This window comes from Magallana gigas, chromosome 1, assembly GCF_963853765.1.
Source record: "Magallana gigas chromosome 1, xbMagGiga1.1, whole genome shotgun sequence".
In the NCBI taxonomy this organism is placed as follows: Eukaryota; Metazoa; Mollusca; class Bivalvia; order Ostreida; family Ostreidae; genus Magallana; species Magallana gigas.
The window spans coordinates 52,227,942-52,240,335 of NC_088853.1; the positions used below are offsets into that span (position 1 = coordinate 52,227,942).

Consider the following 12,394-nt stretch of genomic DNA (forward strand, 5'->3'; position numbering starts at 1 on the left):
TTAATCGAATGAACACATTTTATTTGAAACTTTTATATGGAACTCCGCGGCTTTGTTAAGGCTGCCCGATTAATTTCACAGCGGTATGTAGGAAGTCACTTGTCTGTACTTCATAAGATATGTCTTAGTATATTTTACGTGAAATCGGGAGAGAAAATAAGTACCAGTGTGATTCTTGCTGGGGGAAACCTACCGATTGACCCGATTTTGTGTTACTCGAGCCTAAAAGGTAAAAATGTGCCTTATTTCGATGGCGGTGCGAAATGTTTAGAAAATATTTCAAATAAACGGAATATTCATATGAACCCCCAGCAGGAAATGCAAAATACATTACTTATCGAAGGATTTTTCATAAAAATATTTTTGATTTAATGTCATTATTCACTTGCGCCGATGCGATTTTTAAATGGTATTTACCATGTTAGAATACACCACGTCACGTGCTTAAGAAAAATATGTGACGTCACAAAAATACATCATATTGTCGTAATTTATAAATGTCTATCAAAATATGTACATATATAAATATGTTTTGTTTCTGTTCTATTTTCACTTGAGTTTATAATTTGATTATATAATACTCTCCATTAATTTGGAGGAAATAAAGAATATCTTATCTTATCTTATATATTAAGCTTCGGATAGCATTAACATAGCCGCGTCAGGAAAACGTATCTAAGAATATGTACAGTCTGTTGTTTCTAAAACGCTTATCAAAACAATATGATGAAGACTTCCTTTTTGTGGAAATTGATAAAATGTTTATGTCCTGCGTATTTTGTTAATTAAATAACAAAACCCTGAAAAATTAAAAAAAAAAAAAAACCCAACAAATTTAATCAATCATAACACCATAACAATTTTGACGGCATATATGAAATGATGGGTAGTTGGTGTTACGTCACAATGAAAATCTATGAGTTAACTCCCTGTAACTGTAAGCTGGCAAATAATATTAATCATTATCTTAATTTGTCACATTGTGTTACTGATTCTCTTACTGCGCTTTTATATAAATTGATACTGAAGCAACTTATCAATGGATGTCACTGTTATTAGCATAGGACGAGTGAAATAATATTGTTTGTCGTCTGTGCTTACATACACTCAGCTGTTTAATATTATAACAATACCGGACTGTATATACAAAATAAGCATGTCAATGCATCCAGAATAACAACTTTAGATCTTATAAATAGATGCGTTGAGATTTAAATACGCATTACTCATGAGGATGCATGCGTTTAGTTGTTCATTTCTAATTGCATTTTAAATTTCAGCGTCAGTTGAATTTTTAACACTCTCTACCTATCGGTTTTCAGTTACTAATATTTGAATTAATGATTTGTTTCTACAATAAATAGACATTTTAACAATTGCAAAAAATTGCGAAAGCAGTTAAGAAATTTACGCATTATTTGTATTTATAAAAGTCGCAATATTTATTTGAGCCCGAGGCTGCTGGTATATTGTGTTACGATGATTTGAAGATTTCGTATATATCCGTGTGTTAAAAGATAACACTTATAAGTAAACACTGTTAAGCTCTATATGTACATGAGCTTTTGATCAAACATCAACAATTGAGTCAGTAACGGCTTGATATTGTAATATTATAATTTTAAAAACGCAAATTTTGGATGGGATTAGAAGTGTGGTTCTGCATATCCTGGTGAGCAAGTACAAACGTATACGTGACTGTGTAAACGGCATATGTACGATTGTCCAAAAATGAATATATGCACTTTGCACCCATGCTTATTTGATTATCTGTTTGTACCCTTGGTACGTTCCTTTGTTGATTTGTTTTTGTTTTTGTTTGTTTTTCTTGCTTAGATATTAACCATTAAGCAACAAACAATATTTAGTAATATTCATTACAATATAGAATGGCAGACAACAAAAAAATTACAAGTATATGTTCGATAAATAAACCATAACTGTATGTACCGTTATCGTTTGAAAAATATATGAGGGGAAAACAGCTAAGGATACACATTTAAAAAAAAATTTATATGACTTTTATGCAAAAACCGTTTTTATCAGTTAATGGTGTAAATTAATGCAAATTAAAAAGTTTGACGTTGTTATACAGTGACTTTAAAATTGATCAACACAAATAAAGAAAAATCTTATATTTAACGATTTGTTTTGCAATAAACAGTATAATCATGATATATTGTGTTCAGAAAGTCGTTTGCTGCACACCCGATACCAATTCAGGTAACTATCTTTTGAAAACAAGATCAAAAAGTTTCCTTCGGAAAGATGTATCAAAAAAACCGTATAAAAACGGATTAACAATAGCATTCATAAAATAGAACATCCGCATTGCTAGATAGACATTCTTTGAATACTTGTCACTTTTTCTATCCCAAAAATTTGGATCATTCAGTTCTTGCTTTACTACAATAAATGGCGGTAGAAATGCTAACAGCATACTGAGTTGTAAGGTAAAAAACATTAACGTTAATCGATACGTCAATGGAGTTTTCTGCCTTTGCCTTGGAAGTGATTGCATTAAGTCTTTTCCTTTTCCAGATTTGTTTTGTCTTCGGTATATATTGAAAAGATGGACTGCAATATAAATGTACGAAGCAAATACGATAAACATACAGAGGGCATGAAAAACTCCCGTGGATGTCAGAATCCCGTTATCCAATGCTCGGGCATCGTTATCAATTTCCATACACTTGTACCCAGTAATGTTTTCTTTGTAAACCTTGACAGTTCCAAAAACAAAAAGTGTTGGAATGTAGGAAAGTGCACAAAATATAACGGCACATGCAATGAAAATTCGCAAGTGAGACTTCGTGATTTGACGCTTCGTAATTTGGCAAATTCGTTGAAGTCTAGTAACTGCAATTGCAGCCATCAACATTACAGATTGGGCCAAAATCACCCGTATTGAATAAATAAAAAGTCTGCAAACCCAAGAGCCTGGAAATGTAACGTGTCTTGTAATCTGCACAATGTTATATATGGCACTTAACAAAACACAAATCAAATCTATAGTTGCTAATATTGGTATGAAAAAGCGTCCATGTCCCTTGTTCTTTAAGCCTTTTTGGTATACTATGATAACAGTTACGTTTCCGAACGTTCCAATCAGAAGTCCAATAGTCAGAAGAACCGTGTTTGGTAAATACAGTTCATTGTAGTATGAATTCCATTCTTCAAGTGAAAACGTATCGTTTATTGGAGAAACCGAACCCGATTTCATATTGTTGGCTATGAATTATAAATACGGGCTGACAAAATCTGAAGACTGCATGGCAAATTTTGATTTTTATATGAACTTTTGGAGCATAAAATACATTTTTTAGGAAAAGTTTACGATATACGGTGGTGTAAAGTCCACAACATGGCGAATGTTTAGATCAAATCAGAGTAGAAATCAGTATGTGCCCTTAATAATATTTTTTGGACTTCCTTAAGTAATCCGAGTCTTCACAACAACGGTTCACACATCGTATATTGAATAACATTTAATTACTTCCATGTAATTTCTAATATATATTGACCTCTAATTGCAAAGTTTAAAGTACGTTCATCTGAAATATGTTATGTTTGTATGATCAGGATAAGTAACCTTTGGTTATAAGTATCTCATCTCTTTCCCACTTCCTGCTTCATGACAAAAATATGAACTACTCTTTGGTAATATTTATTTCATGAATTAAAACCGACAATTATACTTCAACGTGTAATACAGTTTTCAAACTTCGGTTATTATCTTTAAAAAAATTTAGTTTAATAAAATAAGTTTCGTATGAAATACAATTGCATATTTGATTGAAAGTGTTTTTCTTTTTCATTTGGTAATCAGAAAGTCAAATATATTTTTGAGACCCTTGAGATATAGGTATAAGCCGCTAGGGCAAAAACATATTTTGTTTATATAGTTTCAAATGTTTGAATATCGGTTGTTCAAAGAATAACAGAAGTTGTACTATAATACCAATGAATCATTCGGATTAAAAGTTAAATACGTTATGTAAACTGTACGGTGATAGACTGTAAAGATATTTCTTATTATCATCCTCGGACTACATTTCACTATAAGAAATATGAAAACCAGTTTCATTTTAAAGTATTTAAGAATCAATTCTTTAGGACTCTAGTCTAAAACTTGCTTTATAAGTTTTCGTAAAACCCAGTTACATAATTGAGTTAATGAATTTTGCTTACAAAACTATTTGAGATAAAATGGAGATGTACTTCACTTGTTAGCCATTACAATCGTTAAATGCGCTAAAAACACTACTATATTAAAATGTACAGTTGAACGATCTGTTGCATTGCTGTTTCATTGCTTGGCTGTAAACACATTGAAATTTAATTAAAATTTATTCTAAAATAAAATTAGAACGTTCGTTTATAGTTACTTCATTCAAAGAATGGATGCATTAGTATTCCTTTGAAAGAAATGATAATAGCAAGGCAAAAACGTCATTTTTGTGTAAATTGAGAATGAACTAGTTAGTAAAAGAAAATGAGTCACTTACAAAAATAATTGTATCCTTAGATTTTCGAATTCAATTTAAATAAAAAACATTCAAATCAAAAAAAAAATGCAATCATTTATTCAAACAGTTCATGTCATGTAAAGATAGGGAAATATTCAAGAAATATGCAGCGTATCTAATTGATTTGTGCAACATTATGTATTTAATCTAAAAAGTACATGCTTTTAAACATTTTATTTGAAGTGATTTTTTCTTTAACAATTAAGGGATTTTTATCTAATCTGAAAAAAAAATCCTAAAATATTGCCATCAATGTTTTCTTCATATTTTGGAGTTAGCATATTAATTGGAATATCAGTTATCTTAGCAATTAGAATTTCTTCATTAACGCAATTCTTAAATTAGACCATGGGAAATTTCCTTTTTTCGTTATCTAACCTGCGATGAATTTCGTATAAAATTTTCACAATTTAACATGATATACATGTTTGCATGAATATCTTATTTTTTTCTTTTTTATAACTATATTCACATTATTACTGTGTTCAGGTAATTTGCATGAGATATTTTAATACATTTGTCCTGTTATGTTTTTCTCTTTTCATTTTGAAGAATTAATGCAAATTTAATATTTTAAGAAATCACACATCGAAATGGTGTTTTAATGACTGTTTGCACTTTAATTTCCCATCTCTCCTTAAATGCTCTTTCTAAACTATAACCATTACAATATTGTTGCAAAATAACAAGAAAAGCTGTGCATTTATATTGCTTGATTTGGTGATAAGAAATGGTGCGTTTAAACTGAATCAATATCGTATAAACCACAGAACGAGATAGAGAGAACATATACTTCGTCAAATACCAGACATTTGTATGACTTGTCTACCTCCTTTTATTTGATAAATACCATTTTTATACCAGTTTAAATTCTGATTCGGAAGTCATTTTGATAATGATTTTAAAAAGTTTTGTGGCGTCAATGCAGTGTATCATTAATTATTCCCTGCAATCAGTTTGGTGATCTCAACCGCACATTGATACAAACAAGTATTATTTGTTCCAAAATAGTATTGAACAATTACAAAGTCGTTCTCAATGCATGTATACCAGGTCTGAACATTACGGTGGTGTTGTTTATATTAGTCATCTCCTCATGCCTAACACTGCGTTTCTTCTGACGGTTATATCGAATATATCATTCAAGTTTATCGTTCAGTGACATTTGATTGAAAACTCCCAATTCCTGATACCTTCCATTTTCTAACGGATTGTCATATTCTTCATTTGTACTTTTGCATTTTTTATCATGCTCGCTGTCTTGTTTGTCTTCTTTATATTGTTGTTCAAGTATCTGTTGTCTCCTGCATCTGTTCAAATTATGATTTTGAAATTTCACTATTTTTAAATGCCTCTATAATGTAAAATTGACATAACATGACTACAATTTTTAATTTGGTAATTAAAAAAAAACTAAAAACATACCTCACTATGAATATGATGATGATAACTGCACTGACACCAAATAAAACAATAAAGGTATAGAGTAGAACATCTCGCTTACTGTTTGATTCAGTAAGGAATACTGAATCAAATGCTACAAAAAAAATACACCTTATATATATACCACCAATATTAATTTGAATGCTTCCACTATTGAAACTTGTCGTAGAACTCTCAAAGGAAAAAAAATACTTACCTTCATCACATCGTGCACCTTTGAAACCAGAAATACACTCACGTGGACAAAAACCAGTCACGTGATGACATTGTTCCCCGTAGAAGTAGGAACAATTCCCACAAGTCATTGCGCAGTTTGGTCCATATGTATTGTTACCACATGCTACAGAAAAATGATTCACTGAACATACCCATGTTTATGTTCATAATACATCAAAATTTTGTAGAAAGAAGTAAATAAAGTGACACCCTACGCTCGGCAATGAAACCATCGTATTTTGTGCAATGCTTAGATATATTTCGAAAGAAGATATCCTTGAACAAAAAGGTAAAACGTTTAAATAAAAAAAAATGTTTCAAAACAATCAATAAGGTAGTACTTTAGAGAAAAAGAGGGTTCTACTACGAGTTTAACGTTAGATTAGCTTTACTACGAAAAAAACAAAACAAATCAGAATGAGAATGTTTACTTGTAACAAGATATCTACAACAGAAAACAAAATAAAGCAGGAAGTTATATATTCAAACGTAATTAGCTAACTGCGATAAAGATTACATCGTAGACGTCAGTACTTATATGTACCGGTATTTACATGAATTACCTTCTTCACAACTTGGCATTTTCCAACCAACCTGACATCCTCCATCACATTTATAATATCACACTTTTCAGTGTAACCATTAGCAACCATTCAAGCAAATGCAAAACTAAAGCTATATTACATTTCGCATAATGTTTTCTTTTATCACAACCTTTTAAGCAGGTATCGTCTTAGGTAACCAAAAGTCCTCGTTTCAAGCAAAATAATCGCCCCGTGTATAATCATTTGTTTAATTTTTATATAAAAAAAGAAAACGCCTTTAGATAAAAATTGTAATTATTTCTTTTTACACAGATCATATCTTATAAAATAATTGATATTTAAAATTCAATGAGACAACAATTCAACAATTTACAAAGCAAAAACCAACAACTTTATCTTAGTGTACAAATTCTCTTAAACTCTTTAAAAGTAAGGTTAACTAAAAATCGATGGTGATTAATAAAAACGTATCGTAAGCTTTCTAAACAATGGCTTTTAAAGGTTATCACATAATCAGGATTATTTGTTAATAACGTTAATATGTCTTCTGTCGAGATTTCATTTACATAAAATTGTATAATTTTGTATTACAACCTGTATCACATGTAGGTCCTGTGTATCCTGGAATGCAGTCTAGACATGTTCCATCCACGACGTCACACCGTCCATCTAAACAGTTCTGATGGCAAGGAGTAGAACAGTTGTCTCCAAAATGGTGCGATTTCGAGCAACCTGTAATTAAATGTAGAGAACGGATATTGTTGAATTATACAATGCTTTTATCTACCTCAGAATATATATTTGAGAAAAAAAGTATTTGATATTCTTAGATGAGGCTTACAATAAAATCAAGTACAAATTTCCTATAGGGCATAATTGAACCTTGTGTACTAAAGGGAAAAAAAACTTTAACGCTGTATATTACTTATGAAAGAGTATTGAAAGAGTCTTTCACAAAATATATCAAGATCTTAAATAAGAGTGTCATCTGTCACGATGAGCGTACATTGTAACGCAGTAATATATTTTCCCTGTGTTTGACTTCCGTGACTTTTATTAGGTCTTTAAGTAAATAAGTTTTCAATTGAATTAGTTTTTACAATGGGGTCAATGCTACACTCGATCAGTGTTTCATCAGTTATACCAGTTTGAGTAAAAAGGAAGCATAAAAATTAGGCTTTCGCGAAATAGATATAGCTTTGTTAAAACAATTACAGTAAAAGAAACATTTTTTCAGCAGGACGTTTTGTAGCTTATCTATCGAAACCTTAACAAATCGAGAAAGGGGGTACAGTTAAGTGACAAATGTTGCTTATACACAAGTCTCAATGATTGTTGGCTGTAACAGCATTGTGTATATCTTTTTTTTAAATCTGCTTCTAGGACGGGCTTGGACATAATGCCATATCCCAGTTACTTTAAGAACTGCTGGAATAAATATCTACTTTAGGTCAAAATCCAGGTTGTAAAATGGTGTTTAATTATTATACAATGTACATAGCAAAGTTGTTTCTTTTTTTATAAAATAGTTCATGTACTAGTTATTAACCTATCATTTTGTTTGTATTATTTCATTTTGTATCTATATTTATGATATACAATATTGTATTATAACTTTCATTACATAGTAAAATACCATGTGCGTTTTTTTACTATATCACCTAAAAGTAAAACAAAGAGTAATCCAAAACAAAATCTTTACAAAAATGCAAAATTAAAGTTATGTATTAAGTATTGCTGCTGAAAGTCCATTCATGAAATTACCATATACTTCTACTTCACATAGATCGCTTTCTGCGGAGACACTATATCCATCGGGAAGCGGAAGTTGTGTTCTGTTGTTGTAGTAGATAACGAATCGCCCATTCTGACGACACGATATGTTGAAATTGTTAGGTATTCTCTTCCTTGTATATGATTTATCCATAAAACAAAGTACCCCATCTTCCTTAATAGTTGTGTTTGATACATAGACCGAGAATCCGAGCAAGTAACTGGTTAAAATGTTTGTTTCATCTGTTACAGAAAAAAAATCGTTAATAATATAGTTTACTTAAACATATTTGAGCGGGTATTTTTTGATATATGTATTCTAAAACACATATAAATTATGGTGTCATAACTTAGTTATCTGAATATAAGTTATTACATTTTACGTTAAAATAACATGTACTATACTTAAATTACACGAGTTCTTAATTTTGCTATTCTCCTGTTTTGTATCAAATCGCAAGAATATAAAATCGCGAACGCAGAACTTTTAGCCTAATTTTGTATAGTTTTCATCTATAAGGAAATACTGGCAATGTTTTAAAATCGGCGATGTGGGCTTCAAGAAATTTTACGCAGATATTAATCCTCGCGTTTAATTAGAAATCTACAGATTATTTGTATTCTTTTTCCTTTACAAGCCATACCCCATACACGAAAGTCCGTCCTATACTGCTGAATAAAGATATGGTGTAAACTGAGTACTCCCCCCAGATCTACCCGCCATTTTGCTGTTGAATATCCGCCGGAAGATAATGTACACTGCCCTCCAGATATGGACAAATATAATTTATTTCCGTCTACAGCACGTTCCGCCCCGTATTGTGGAAATGTAGGATGTTGATGTTGATGTTGAAGCCATGCAGGTTTATTCAAAGCGACATTGTCTGTAATAAGATTTCATACCCCAATGTTTATATGAACGTCAACATTTCATTAAAACATAACTGCAAATTTTTACGCAGTGTTAAGATGTTATTAATGTATAAACCTTTATTAAGTAATAATATCCATACATATTTCTTAACAACAGAATTTTGCAAAGATTTATAGAATACCAATGAGTTTATGAGTTGGTTTACAAATTACTTTTTCAAATGCCAACGATAATATAGGGTTTTTTTTGTTTAAAGTTAAAGGTTAAACAACCTATTTAAGATTATATCACAATAATTGATATTTGTAGTCCTGTTCTAAATTTCTTTAAATCAATATCAAAAGATGCACCATGGGTGATTAAACATTTAAAATAAGACACAATGGAGGTTGCGGAAGGAAACATAAGTATCATTAATTGTGAGAACAGCGTCTATTATTACATGCCGCGACCGTTGGATATTGGATACCATAAATATTGTTATTTCTCAGAAAACTGTTACAGTTGAGGCTAAAGTGTACCGGTCCTTTTTGTCAATTTTTAGGAGTCCCCGCGACTAGACAGCAGGTTGTATCAGTTTTATATATGAAATTTAAGAAACTGGATCTAGAAACTAGGGTGAACAAGACACATAGATTTATTACTGGGCGTTAGGTCTATTTCTAATGAGAGTACATAAAATTGTCTTGCCTACTTAACTAATTAAAAAATAGATGCTCACAAAAATAAACTTATGACATTGATGGTGGCATATTATCTCACATTTGAAATAATGTTAACATTTTTAGAGGTATGATGGGGTTTTTTTTATCAATAAACACTGTTTTGGTCATGCAAAAAGGTCTTGCCATGATTCTTATCTTCGGGTAGATTGACACAAGATATATATTTTCTGGTAATGTAGGGGACAAATTGTGTGACCGACTATACTATAAGATCAAAACATGCCTAAGGTGGAGATCCATTTAAGATTTTGCGTAGGAGTATTATTCCTACGCAACATGGGCTATATTAAATGAGATACGCCTTAATGATATCAAAACCATTGGGGGCAGGGTGGGGGGGGGGGGTATGGACTGCTGCAATCCACATCTTATGATTGGTCACTGTGTTTGAGGGGTGGGAGGAAGTCGGCTGCTTTAGTTTAGGTTTAGAAACAAACAAAAAAGGTTTTTGTATCTGCATTACAAATTTTAAAGATATAAAATATCCAGGGCTGCGCATCGATAACCTTTGTTTGTTTGCTGCATACAAAGTATATCTTTTTAACCAAGGAACAAATTATATTTAATTCCGTATCGCTTACAACAAGCATGGAAAACATAATTGTCTGCATCCATTGTTTGCGTCGCCTAGACACGGGAAATAGGGTGACAATGCAGTGCTATGACAAATTGCTAGTCAGACTTGACGATGACTTCATGCTAATGAATTGTTACCGAGTTCCCATGGTCTAGATCACGTTGACTTGGTCAATCTAAAGACCATACAGCTATCGATAAAAATCGTTGGTTTTATATATTTTTTTTTTATATTACAATAGCATGAATTTATCCCGACAACAAACAGTTGTCTTTATATATGTACGTATATACCCTCGAATGCTAATCGTGACATCCCTAAGAGCGTTGATTTCGCGCGTTTTTATTTATAATAACGTACTGATCTAAAATGTTAAATAGTCCCCGTTAATATGTATAGGCATAATATGTTTCGCATATTCTTGTGGCGGCATTGTGGCTTACAAGTAGTGCTTATATTCAAAATATCAAAGGAGACTTGTTGTATTTGTTTGATGCATATAACATTCACTTTGTGAGCAAGCAGTTAACCATCTGTTTTCAGGGTTCAAGCTTTTGCTTAACCCGTTTGATGGGAAGCCTTGTCATCACATTTATTAGATATCATGTCATCACATTAAATTAGATATGGTCAATAATCACCCAATAATTCACTGTGTAGCAATCATTTCAATAGGCGATTCCCATTTTTGTTAAAGGGGGTAGGTCAATTCTTGATAGTTCCTTCAAAAACACAATATCATACAATTATTCTTTTATGAAAATCTTTGAGTAAAAAAAAGTAAGAAAAAAAGCTTAAATATTATATCAGACTGCGATATAATACATTCACTGTTATTCACTTACCATAAGATATTCCAAAGCGAAATAATTGGGGAAAGAAATAGGAACATCAAAATGAAATCCATTTTATGAATGTTATCCAAAGGGAATTAAAAAAATTCATTTATTGTCAATCAGTTTGCATCTATTTACTTCGAAGCTGTTTAGGCGTTTTGTTCTAATCTTAAAAAAAACTTTAGAATTACATTAAGGGCTGCATAAATTAACATACAGGAATGAAGTTGCAAGTTGATAATAAGACATCATGTTACAGAATAGCATACATCTTCAGTTTTCTATTAGTAAACACTTCCTTTAGGCAGATACTTTTTCACTGTTCATTTTATATAACTACATTTCCTTTGTTTAATTAGCCTTTGTCCTAATATTAAAAGAAAAAAGGAACATCAGGGCAGCAGGCCTTGACGGTCACCTGAGTGTTGTAGCCCTTAGATTGACATATCAGAAAGTTTAAAGTCTGGATTTTAAGCTAAGTCTAAATCCTAACTTTACACTATACCGACTGTTACCTTACTTTATTATTTGATGTTTAAAATATCATTTAAAACGTATGTCGCAGGGAAGGGGGGGGCTCAAAAGTTGGTAGAATTTCGGATTATAAAATGCCAAAAAAATATGCAAAAAATATATATTCCATTCAAACTGATATAACCATAATTGAAAAAATATTATTACATTCTTATCTTTTTCGGTCTAACAAATTCTTTTTTTAGGTGATTACATCATTCTTTCCTATAAATGTTTATATATTCAGGCTGTCCAAGTCAATTTTACATTCTGAAACAGAAAACATTTTTTTTTTAGATCAATTGAGAAAATATCAACGAAACCTGTATACATGTTCTACTACTTAACTAATCATAATTTGTT

At 31.2% G+C, this 12,394-nt stretch overlaps 2 protein-coding genes across 2 annotated transcripts in view; both read right to left on the minus strand.

Annotated features, from left to right (window-relative positions):
* LOC105334833 (uncharacterized) overlaps positions 1-12,394 on the minus strand; it is a 59,122-nt gene that overhangs the window by 10,206 nt on the left and 36,522 nt on the right. The window lies entirely within an intron of this gene.
* The window catches only part of LOC105323883 (uncharacterized), a 63,143-nt gene continuing 56,683 nt past the window's right edge, over positions 5,935-12,394 (minus strand). The window contains exons 7-11 of the mRNA XM_066070677.1: positions 9,151-9,390; positions 8,498-8,749; positions 7,328-7,465; positions 6,169-6,312; positions 5,935-6,066 (exon numbers count right to left, since the gene is read on the minus strand). The gene's annotated coding sequence lies outside the window, so the exon portion shown is untranslated. The remainder of the gene's footprint in view (positions 6,067-6,168; positions 6,313-7,327; positions 7,466-8,497; positions 8,750-9,150; positions 9,391-12,394) is intronic.